The sequence below is a fragment of the Nothobranchius furzeri genome, chromosome 10 (genome assembly GCF_043380555.1).
Source record: "Nothobranchius furzeri strain GRZ-AD chromosome 10, NfurGRZ-RIMD1, whole genome shotgun sequence".
Taxonomy (NCBI): Eukaryota; Metazoa; Chordata; class Actinopteri; order Cyprinodontiformes; family Nothobranchiidae; genus Nothobranchius; species Nothobranchius furzeri.
The window spans coordinates 6,744,703-6,758,147 of NC_091750.1; positions in this window are offsets into that span (position 1 = coordinate 6,744,703).

Sequence of the window (13,445 nt, forward strand, 5' to 3'; positions counted from 1 at the left end):
ACTACTTCTTTAAAGTGACACCAGATCCGGTGACCTTTTGGACATGGTTTGACCCCCTTAGGAATGTGCGATCATCATGAAACGTTCAGATCACTTACAACTCAATAGATTCTACCTTCTTGTAACGTTTCAGCCTGATTGGACCTTGTTTTCACACAAATGGACCCAGAATGATGTGAGATTGTGCTTCGTGCAACATAATTCCGGGTGCCATTTAAAAACCATAAGTGCTAATGACTCCATTCTTTTTTTGGGGTAATGGGGGCTGTTAATTGGAGTACTCTAAAACGAACCTGACCTCTCTAGGTAATTCAGAAGCCAAGTTATAAGCACACAAAGGTGTAACTGGACTACTTCTTTAACGTGACACCAGGCCCGGTGACCTTTGGGACATGGTTTGACCCCCTTAGGAAAGTGCTATCATCATGAAACGTTCAGATCACTTACAACTCAATAGATTCTACCTTTCTGTAACGTTTCAGCCTGATTGGACCTTTTTATCACACAAATGAACCCAGAATGATGTGAAATTGTGCTTCGTGCAACATAATTCTGGGTGCCATTTAAAAACCATAAGCGCTAATGACTCCATTCCTTTTTGGGGTAATGGGGGCTGTTAATTGGAGTACTCTAAATTAAACCTGACCTCTCTAGGATATTCAGAAGCCAAGTTATAAGCCCACAAAGGTGTAACTGCACTACTTCTTTAAAGTGACACCAGGCCCGGTGACCTTTGGGACATGGTTTGACCCCCTATAGGAATGTGCGATAATCATGAAACGTTCAGATCACTTACAACTCAATAGATTCTACCTTCTTGTAACGTTTCAGCCTGATTGGACCTTGTTTTCACACAAATGGACCCAGAATGATGTGAAATTGTGCTTTGTGCAACATAATTCTGGGTGCCATTTACAAACCATAAGTGCTAATGACTCCATTCCTTTTTGTGGTTGTAGGGGCTGTTGATTGTAGTACACTAAAACAAACCTGATCTCTCTAGGACATTCAGAAGCCAAGTTATAAGCCCACAAATGTGTAACAGGACTACTTCTTTAAAGTGACACCAGGCCCGGTGACCTTTGGGACATGGTTTGACCCCCTTAGGAAAGTGCTATCATCATGAAACGTTCAGATCACTTACAACTCAATAGATCCTACCTTTCTGTAACGTTTCAGCCTGATTGGACCTTGTTATCACACAAATGAACCCAGAATGATGTGAAATTGTGCTTCGTGCAACATAATTCTGGGTGCCATTTAAAAACCATAAGTGCTAATGACTGCATTCCTTTTTGGGGTAATGTGGGCTGTTAATTGGAGTACTCTAAATTAAACCTGACCTCTCTAGGATATTCAGAAGCCAAGTTATAAGCCCACAAAGGTGTAACTGCACTACTTCTTTAAAGTGACACCAGGCCCGGTGACCTTTGGGACATGGTTTGACCCCCTATAGGAATGTGCGATAATCATGAAACGTTCAGATCACTTACAACTCAATAGATTCTACCTTCTTGTAACGTTTCAGCCTGATTGGACCTTGTTTTCACACAAATGGACCCAGAATGATGTGAAATTGTGCTTCGTGCAACATAATTCTGGGTGCAATTTACAAACCATAAGTGCTAATGACTCCATTCCTTTTTGTGGTTGTAGGGGCTGTTGATTGGAGTACACTAAAACAAACCTGACCTCTCTAGGACATTCAGAAGCCAAGTTATAAGCCTACAAATGTGTAACTGGACTACTTCTTTAAATTGACACCAGATCCGGTGACCTTTGGGACATGGTTTGACCCCCTTAGGAAAGTGCTATCATCATGAAAAGTTCAGATCACTTACAACTCAATGTATTCTACCTTCCTGTAACGTTTCAGCCTGATTGGACCTTGTTTTCACACAAATGAACCCAGAATGATGTGAAATTGTGCTTTGTGCAACATAATTCTGGGTGCCATTTACAAAGCATAAGTGCTAATGACTCCATTCCTTTTTGAGGTAATAGGGGCTGTTAATTGGAGTACTCTAAAACAAACCTGACCTCTCTAGGATATTCAGAAGCCAAGTTATAAGCCCACAAATGTGTAACTGGACTACTTCTTTAAAGTGACACCAGGCCCGGTGACCTTTGGGACATGGTTTGATCCCCTATAGGAATGTGCGATCATCATGAAACGTTCAGATCACTTACAACTCAATAGATTCTACCTTCTTGTAACGTTTCAGCCTGATTGGACCTTGTTTTCACACAAATAGACCCAGAATGATGTGAAATTGTGCTTCGTGCAACATAATTCTGGGTGCCATTTACAAACAATAAGTGCTAATGACTCCATTCCTTTTTGTGGTTGTAGGGGCTGTTGATTGGAGTACACTAAAACAAGCCTGATCTCTCTAGGACATTCAGAAGCCAAGTTATAAGCCCACAAATGTGTAACAGGACTACTTCTTTAAAGTGACACCAGATCCGGTGACCTTTGGGACATGGTTTGACCCCCTTAGGAATGTGCGATCATCATGAAACGTTCAGATCACTTACAACTCAATAGATTCTACCTTCTTGTAACATTTCAGCCTGATTGGACCTTGTTTTCACACAAATGGACCCAGAATGATGTGAAATTGTGCTTCGTGCAACATAATTCTGGGTGCCATTTAAAAACCATAAGTGCTAATGACTCCATTCTTTTTGGGGTAATGGGGGCTGTTAATTGGAGTACTCTAAAACGAACCTGACCTCTCTAGGTAATTCAGAAGCCAAGTTATAAGCCCACAAAGGTGTAACTGGACTACTTCTTTAAAGTGACACCAGGCCCGGTGACCTTTGGGACATGGTTTGACCCCCTTAGGAATGTGCGATCATCATGAAACGTTCAGATCACTTACAACTCAATATATTCTACCTTCCTGTAACGTTTCAGCCTGATTGGACCTTGTTTTCACACAAATGAACCCAGAATGATGTGAAATTGTGCTTCGTGCAACATAATTCTGGGTGCCATTTAAAAACCATAAGTGCTAATGACTCCATTCCTTTTTGGGGTAATGGGGGCTGTTAATTGGAGTACTCTAAATTAAACCTGACCTCTCTAGGATATTCAGAAGCCAAGTTAAAAGCCCACAAAGGTGTAACTGCACTACTTCTTTAAAGTGACACCAGGCCCGGTGACCTTTGGGACATGGTTTGACCCCCTATAGGAATGTGCGATCATCATGAAACGTTCAGATCACTTACAACTCAATAGATTCTACCTTCTTGTAACGTTTCAGCCTGATTCGACCTTGTTTTCACACAAATGGACCCAGAATGATGTGAAATTGTGCTTCATGCAACATAATCCTGGGTGCCATTTATAAACCATAAGTGCTAATGACTCCATTCCTTTTTGTGGTTGTAGGGGCTGTTGATTGTAGTACAATAAAACAAACCTGATCTCTCTAGGATATTCAGAAGCCAAGTTATAAGCCCACAAATGTGTAACTGGACTACTTCTTTAAATTGACAACAGATCCGGTGACCTTTGGGACATGGTTTGACCCCCTTAGGAATGTGCGATCATCATGAAACGTTCAGATCACTTACACCTCAATAGATTCTACCTTCTTGTAACGTTTCAGCCTGAATGGACCTTGTTTTCACACAAATGGACCCAGAATGATGTGAAATTGTGCTTCGTGCAACATAATTCTGGGTGCCATTTACAAACCATAAGTGCTAATGACTCCATTCCTTTTTGTGGTTGTAGGGGCTCTTGATTGGATTACTCTGAAACAAACCTGATTACTCTAGGACATTCAGAAGCCAAGTTATGAGCCCACAAATTTGTAACTGGACTACTTATTTAAATTGGTTGTAGGGGCTGTTGATTGGAGTACACTAAAACAAACCTGACCTCTCTAGGACATTCAGAAGCCAAGTTATAAGCCTACAAATGTGTAACTGGACTACTTCTTTAAATTGACACCAGATCCGGTGACCTTTAGGACATGGTTTGACCCCCTTAGGAAAGGGCTATCATCATGAAACGTTCAGATCACTTACAACTCAATATATTCTACCTTTCTGTAACGTTTCAGCCTGATTGGACCTTGTTTTCACACAAATGAACCCAGAATGATGTGAAATTGTGCTTTGTGCAACATAATTCTGGGTGCCATTTACAAACCATAAGTGCTAATGACTCCATTCCTTTTTGGGGTAATGTGGGCTGTTAATTGGAGTACTCTAAATTAAACCTGACCTCTCTAGGATATTCAGAAGCCAAGTTATAAGCCCACAAAGGTGTAACTGCACTACTTCTTTAAAGTGACACCAGGCCCGGTGACCTTTGGGACATGGTTTGACCCCCATAGGAATGTGCGATCATCATGAAACGTTCAGATCACTTACAACTCAATAGATTCTACCTTCTTGTAACGTTTCAGCCTGATTGGACCTTGTTTTCACCCAAATGGACCCGAATGATGTGAAATTGTGCTTCGTGCAACATAATTCTGGGTGCCATTTACAAACCATAAGTGCTAATGACTCCATTCCTTTTTGTGGTTGTAGGGGCTGTTGATTGGAGTACACTAAAACACACCTGATCTCTCTAGGACATTCAGAAGCCAAGTTATAAGCCCACAAATGTGTAACTGGACCACTTCTTTAAATTGACACCAGATCCGGTGACCTTTGGGACATGGTTTGACCCCCTTAGGAAAGTGCTATCACCATGAAACGTTCAGATCACTTACAACTCAATCGATTCTACCTTCCTGTAACGTTTCAGCCTGATTTGACCTTGTTTTCACACAAATGGACCCAGAATGATGTGAAATTGTGCTTCGTGCAACATAATTCTGGGTGCCATTTAAAAACCATAAGTGCTAATGACTCCATTCCTTTTTGGGGTAATGGGGGCTGTTAATTGGAGTACTCTAAAACAAACCTGACCTCTCTAGGATATTCAGAAGCCAAGTTACAATCCCACAAATGTGTAACTGGACTACTTCTTTAAAGTGACACCAGGCCCGGTGACCTTTGGGACATGGTTTGATACCCTATAGGAATGTGCGATCATCATGAAACGTTCAGATCACTTAAAACTCAATAGATTCTACCTTCTTGTAACGTTTCAGCCTGATTGGACCTTGTTTTCACACAAATGGACCCAGCATGATGTGAAAATGTGCTTCGTGCAACATAATTCTGGGTGCCATTTAAAACCATAAGTGCTAATGACTCCATTCCTTTTTGTGGTTGTAGGGGCTGTTGATTGGAGTACACTAAAACAAACCTGACTTCTCTAGGACATTCAGAAGCCAAGTTATAAGCCCACAAATGTGTAACTGGACTACTTCTTTAAATTGACACCAGATCCGGTGACCTTTGGGACATGGTTTGACCCCCTTAGGAAAGTGCTATCATTATGAAATGTTCAGATCACTTACAACTCAACAGATTCTACCTTCCTGTAACGTTTCAGCCTGATTGCACCTTGTTTTCACACAAATGAACCCAGAATGATGTGAAATTGTGCTTTGTGCAACATAATTCTGGGTGCCATTTAAAACCCATAAGTGCTAATGACTCCATTCCTTTTTGTGGTTGTAGGGGCTGTTAATTGGAGTACACTAAAACAAACCTGATCTCTCTAGGACATTCAGAAGCCAAGTTATAAGCCCACAAATGTGTAACTGGACTACTTTAAATTGACACCAGATCTGGTGACCTTTGGGACATGGTTTGACCCCCATAGGAAAGTGCTATCATCATGAAACGTTCAGATCACTTACAACCCAATAGATTCTACCTTCTTGTAACGTTTCAGCCTGATTGGACCTTGTTTTCACACTAATGGACCCAGAATGATGTGAAATTGTGCTTCGTGCAACATAATTCTGCGTGCCATTTACAAACCATAAGTGCTAATGACTCAATTCCTTTTTGTGGTTGTAGGGGCTGTTGATTGGAGTACACTAAAACAAACTTGATCTCTCTAGGACATTCAGAAGCCAAGTTATAAGCCCACAAATGTGTAACTGGACTACTTCTTTAAATTGACACCAGATCCTGTGACCTTTGGGACATGGTTTGAACCCCTTAGGAAGGTGCTATCATCATGAAACGTTCAGATCACTTAAAACTCAATAGATCCTACCTGTCATTAACGTTTCAGCCTGATTGGACCTTGTTTTCACACAAATGAACCCAGAATGATGTGAAATTGTGCTTCGTGCAACATAATTCTGGGTGTCATTTAAAAACCATAAGTGCTAATGACTCCATTCCTTTTTGTGGTTGTAGGGGCTGTTGATTGGAGTACACTAAAATAAACCTGATCTCTCTAGGACATTCAGAAGCCAAGTTATAAGCCCACAAATGTGTAACTGGACTACTTCTTTAAAGTGACACCAGATCCGGTGACCTTTGGGACATGGTTTGACCCCCTTAGGAATGTGCGATCATCATGAAACGTTCAGATCACTTACAACTCAATAGATTCTACCTTTTTGTAACGTTTCAGCCTGATTGGACCTTGTTTTCACACAAATGGACCCAGAATGATGTGAAATTGTGCTTCGTGCAACATAATTCTGGGTGCCATTTAAAAACCATAAGTGCTAATGACTCCATTCCTTTTTGAGGGATTACGGGCTGTTAATTGGAGTACTCTAAAACAAACTTGACCTCTCTAGGATATTCAGAAGCCAAGTTATAAGCCCACAAATGTGTAACTGGACTACTTCTTTAAAGTGACACCAGGCCCGGTGACCTTTGGGACATGGTTTGACCCCCTATAGGAATGTGCTAACATCATGAAACGTTCAGATCACTTACAACTCAATAGATTCTACCTTCCTGTAACGTTTCAGCCTGATTGGACCTTGTTTTCACACAAATGAACCCAGAATGATGTGAAATTGTGGTTCGTGCAACATAATTCTGGGTGCCATTTAAAAACCATAAGTGCTAATGACTCCATTCCTTTTTGTGGTTGTAGGGGCTGTTGATTGGAGTACACTAAAACAAACCTGATCTCTCTAGGACATTCAGAAGCCAAGTTATAAGCCCACAAATGTGTAACAGGACTACTTCTTTAAAGTGACACCAGATCCGGTGACCTTTGGGACATGGTTTGACCCCCTTAGGAATGTGCGATCATCATGAAACGTTCAGATCACTTACAACTCAATAGATTCTACCTTCCTGTAACGTTTCAGCCTGATTGGACCTTGATTTCACACAAATGGACCCAGAATGATGTGAGATTGTGCTTCGTGCAACATAATTCCCGGTGCCATTTAAAAACCATAAGTGCTAATGACTCCATTCTTTTTTGGGGTAATGGGGGCTGTTAATTGGAGTACTCTAAAACGAACCTGACCTCTCTAGGTAATTCAGAAGCCAAGTTATAAGCCCACAAAGGTGTAACTGGACTACTTCTTTAACGTGACACCAGGCCCGGTGACCTTTGGGACATGGTTTGACCCCCTTAGGAAAGTGCTATCATCATGAAACGTTCAGATCACTTACAACTCAATAGATTCTACCTTTCTGTAACGTTTCAGCCTGATTGGACCTTGTTATCACACAAATGAACCCAGAATGATGTGAAATTGTGCTTCGTGCAACATAATTCTGGGTGCCATTTAAAAACCATAAGCGCTAATGACTCCATTCCTTTTTGGGGTAATGGGGGCTGTTAATTGGAGTACTCTAAATTAAACCTGACCTCTCTAGGATATTCAGAAGCCAAGTTATAAGCCCACAAAGGTGTAACTGCACTACTTCTTTAAAGTGACACCAGGCCCAGTGACCTTTGGGACATGGTTTGACCCCCTATAGGAATGTGCGATAATCATGAAACGTTCAGATCACTTACAACTCAATAGATTCTACCTTTCTGTAACGTTTCAGCCCTATTGGACATTGTTTTCACACAAATGAACCCAGAATGATGTGAAATTGTGCTTCGTGCAACATAATTCTGGGTGCCATTTAAAAACCATAAGTGCTAATGACTCCATTCCTTTTTGTGGATGTAGGAACTGTTGATTGGAGTACACTAAAACAAACCTGATCTCTCTAGGACATTCAGAAGCCAAGTTATAAGCCCACAAATGTGTAACTGGACAACTTCTTTAAATTGACACCAGATCCGGTGACCTTTGGGACATGGTTTGACCCCCTTAGGAAAGTGCTATCATCATGAAACGTTCAGATCACTTACAACTCAATAGATTCTACCTTCCTGTAACGTTTCAGCCTGATTGGACCTTGTTTTCACACAAATGAACCCAGAATGATGTGAAATTGTGCTTCGTGCAACATAATTCTGGGTGTCATTTACAAACCATAAGTGCTAATGACTCCATTCCTTTTTGGGGTAATGGGGGCTGTTAATTGGAGTACTCTAAATTAAACCTGACCTCTCTAGGATATTCAGAAGCCAAGTTATAAGCCCATAAAGGTGTAACTGCACTACTTCTTTAAAGTGACACCAGGCCCGGTGACCTTTGGGACATGGTTTGACCCCCTATAGGAATGTGCGATCATCATGAAACGTTCAGATCACTTACAGCTCAATAGATTCTACCTTCTTGTAACGTTTCAGCTTGATTGGACCTTGTTTTCACACAAATGGACCCAGAATGATGTGAAATTGTGCTTCGTGCAACATAATTCTGGGTGCCATTTAAAAACCATAAGTGCTAATGACTCCATTCCTTTTTGTGGTTGTAGGGGCTGTTGATTGGAGTACTCTGAAACAAACCTGATCACTCTAGGACATTCAGAAGCCAAGTTATGAGCCCACAAATGTGTAACTGGACTACTTATTAAAATTGACACCAGATCCGGTGACCTTTGGGACATGGTTTGACCCCATTAGGAAATTGCTATCATCATGAAACGTTCAGATCACTTACAACTCAATAGATTCTACCTTCCTGTAACGTTTCAGCCTGATTGGACCTTGTTTTCACACAAATGAACCCAGAATGATGTGAAATTGTGCTTCGTGCAACATAATTCTGGGTGCCATTTAAAAACCATAAGTGCTAATGACTCCATTCCTTTTTGTGGTTGTAGGGGCTGTTGATTGGAGTACACTAAAACAAACCTGATCTCTCTAGGACATTCAGAAGCCAAGTTATAAGCCCACAAATGTGTAACTGGACTACTTCTTTAAATTGACACCAGATCCGGTGACCTTTGGGACATGGTTTGACCCCCTTAGGAAAGTGCTATCATCATGAAACGTTCAGATCACTCACAACTCAATAGATTCTACCTTCCTGTAACGTTTCAGGCTGATTGGACCTTGTTTTCACACAAATGAACCCAGAATGATGTGAAATTGTGCTTTGTGCAACATAATTCTGGGTGCCATTTAAAAACCATAAGTGCTAATGACTCCTTTCCTTTTTGGGGTAATGGGGGCTCTTAATTGGAGTAATCTAAAACAAACCTGACCTCTTTAGGATATTCAGAAGCCAAGTTGTAAGCCCTCAAAGGTGTAACTGGACTACTTCTTTAAAGTGACACCAGGCCCGGTGACCTTTGGGACATGGTTTGACCCCCTATAGGAATGTGCGATCATCATGAAACGTTCAGATCACTTACAACTCAATAGATTCTACCTTCTTGTAACGTTTCAGCCTGATTGGACCTTTTTTTCACACAAATGGACCCAGAATGATGTGAAATTGTGCTTCGTCTAACATAATTCTGGGTGCCATTTACAAACCATAAGTGCTAATGACTCCATTCCTTTTTGTGGTTGTAGGGGCTGTTGATTGGAGTACACTAAAACAAACCTGACCTCTCTAGGACATTCAGAAGCCAAGTTATAAGCCCACAAAGGTGTAACTGGACTACTTCTTTAAAGTGACACCAGGCCCAGTGACCTTTGGGACATGGTTTAACCCCCTATAGGAATGTGCGATCATCATGAAACGTTCAGATCACTTACAACTCAATAGATTCTACCTTCTTGTAACGTTTCAGCCTGATTGGACCTTGTTTTCACACAAATGGACCCAGAATGATGTGAAATTGTGCTTCGTGCAACATAATTCTGGGTGCCATTTACAAACCATAAGTGCTAATGACTCCATTCCTTTTTGGGGTAATGGGGGCTGTTAATTGGAGTACTCTAATTTAAACCTGACCTCTCTAGGATATTCAGAAGCCAAATTATAAGCCCACAAAGGTGTAACTGCACTACTTCTTTAAAGTGACACCAGGCCCGGTGACCTTTGGGACATGGTTTGACCCCCTATAGGAATGTGCGATCATCATGAAACGTTCAGATCACTTACAACTCAATATATTCTACATTCCTGTAACGTTTCAGCCTGATTGGACCTTGTTTTCACACAAATGAACCCAGAATGATGTGAAATTGTGCTTCGTGCAACATAATTCTGGGTGCTATTTAAAAACCATAAGTGCTAATGACTCCATTCCTTTTTGGGGTAATGGGGGCTGTTAATTGGAGTACTCTAAATTAAACCTGACCTCTCTAGGATATTCAGAAGCCAAGTTATAAGCCCACAAAGGTGTAACTGCACTACTTCTTTAAAGTGACACCAGGCCCGGTGACCTTTGGGACATGGTTTGACCCCCTATAGGAATGTGCGATCATCATGAAACGTTCAGATCACTTACAACTCAATAGATTCTACCTTCTTGTAACGTTTCAGCCTGATTGGACCTTTTTTTCACACAAATGGACCCAGAATGATGTGAAATTGTGCTTCGTGCAACATAATTCTGGGTGCCATTTCCAAACCATAAGTGCTAATGACTCCATTCCTTTTTGTGGTTGTAGGGGCTGTTGATTGGAGTACACTAAAACAAACCTGATCTCTCTAGGACATTCAGAAGCCAAGTAATAAGCCCACAAATGTGTAACTGGACTACTTCTTTAAAGTGACACCAGATCCGGTGACCTTTGGGACATGGTTTGACCCCCTTAGGAAAGTGCTATCATCATGAAACGTTCAGATCACTTACAACTCAATAGATTCTACCTTTCTGTAACGTTTCAGCCCTATTGGACCTTGTTTTCACACAAATGAACCCAGAATGATGTGAAATTGTGCTTCGTGCAACATAATTCTGGGTGCCATTTAAAAACCATAGGAGTACACTAAAATAAACCTGATCTCTCTAGGACATTCAGAAGCCAAGTTATAAGCCCACAAATGTTTAACTGGACTACTTCTTTAAAGTGACACCAGATCCGGTGACCTTTGGGACATGGTTTGACCCCCTTAGGAATGTGCGATCATCATGAAACGTTCAGATCACTTACAACTCAATAGATTCTACCTTCTTGTAACGTTTTAGCCTGATTGGACCTTGTTTTCACACAAATGGACCCAGAATGATGTGAAATTGTGCTTCGTGCAACATAATTCTGGGTGCCATTTAAAAACCATAAGTGCTAATGACTCCATTCCTTTTTGTGGATGTACGGACTGTTGATTGGAGTACACTAAAACAAACCTGATCTCTCTAGGACATTCAGAAGCCAAGTTATAAGCCCACAAATGTGTAACTGGACTACTTCTTTAAAGTGACACCAGGCCCGGTGACCTTTGGGACATGGTTTGACCCCCTTAGGAAATTGCTATCATCATGAAACGTTCAGATCACTTACAACTCAATAGATTCTACCTTCCTGTAACGTTTCACCCTGATTGGACCTTGTTTTCACACAAATGAACCCAGAATGATGTGAAATTGTGCTTCGTGCAACATAATTCTGGGTGCCATTTAAAAATCATAAGTGCTAATGACTCCATTCCTTTTTGTGGTTGTAGGGGCTGTTGATTGGAGTACACTAAAACAAACCTGATCTCTCTAGGACATTCAGAAGCCAAGTTATAAGCCCACAAATGTGTAACTGGACTATTTCTTTAAATTGACACCAGATCCGGTGACCTTTGGGACATGGTTTGACCCCCTTAGGAAAGTGCTATCATCATGAAACATTCAGATCACTCACAACTCAATAGATTCTACCTTCCTGTAACGTTTCAGGCTGATTGGACCTTGTTTTCACACAAATGAACCCAGAATGATGTGAAATTGTGCTTTGTGCAACATAATTCTGGGTGCCATTTAAAAACCATAAGTGCTAATGACTCCTTTCCTTTTTGGGGTAATGGGGGCTCTTAATTGGAGTACTCTGAAACAAACCTGACCTCTTTAGGATATTCAGAAGCCAAGTTGTAAGCCCTCAAAGGTGTAACTGGACTACTTCTTTAAAGTGACACCAGGCCCGGTGACCTTTGGGACATGGTTTGACCCCCTATAGGAATGTGTGATCATCATGAAACGTTCAGATCACTTACAACTCAATAGATTCTACCTTATTGTAACGTTTCAGCCTGATTGGACCTTTTTTTCACACAAATGGACCCATAATGATGTGAAATTGTGCTTCGTGCAACATAATTCTTCGTGCCATTTACAAACCATAAGTGCTAATGACTCCATTCCTTTTTGTGGTTGTAGGGGCTGTTGATTGAAGTACAATAAAACAAACCTGATCTCTCTAGGACATTTAGAAGCCAAGTTATAAGCCCACAAATGTGTAACTGGACTACTTCTTTAAAGTGACACCAGATCCGGTGACCTTTGGGACATGGCTTGACCCCCTTAGGAAAGTGCTATCATCATGAAACGTTCAGATCACTTACAACTCAATAGATTCTACCTTTCTGTAACGTTTCAGCCCTATTGGACCTTGTTTTCACACAAATGAACCCAGAATGATGTGAAATTGTGCTTCGTGCAACATAATTCTGGGTGCCATTTAAAAACCATAACTGATAATGACTCCATTCCTTTTTGGGGTAATGGGGGCTGTTAATTGGAGTACTCTAAAGCAAACCTGACCTCTCTAGGATATTCAGAAGCCAAGTTGTAAGCCCTCAAAGGTGTAACTGGACTACTTCTTTAAAGTGACACCAGGCCCGGTGACCTTTGGGACATGGTTTGACCCCCTATAGGAATGTGCGATCATCTTGAAACGTTCAGATCACTTACAACTCAATAGATTCTACCTTTTTGTAACGTTTCAGCCTGATTGGACCTGTTTTTCACACAAATGGACCCAGAATGATGTGAAATTGTGGTTCGTGCAACATAATTCTGGGTGCCATTTACAAACCATAAGTGCTAATGACTCCATTCCTTTTTGTGGTTGTAGGGGCTGTTGATTGGAGTACACTAAAACAAACCTGATCTCTCTAGAACATTCAGAAGCCAAGTTATAAGCCCACAAATGTGTAACTGGACTACTTCTTTAAAGTGACACCAGATCCGGTGACCTTTGGGACATGGTTTGACCCCCTTAGGAAAGTGCTATCATCATGAAACGTTCAGATCACTTACAACTCAATAGATTCTACCTTTCTGTAACGTTTCAGCCCTATTGGACCTTG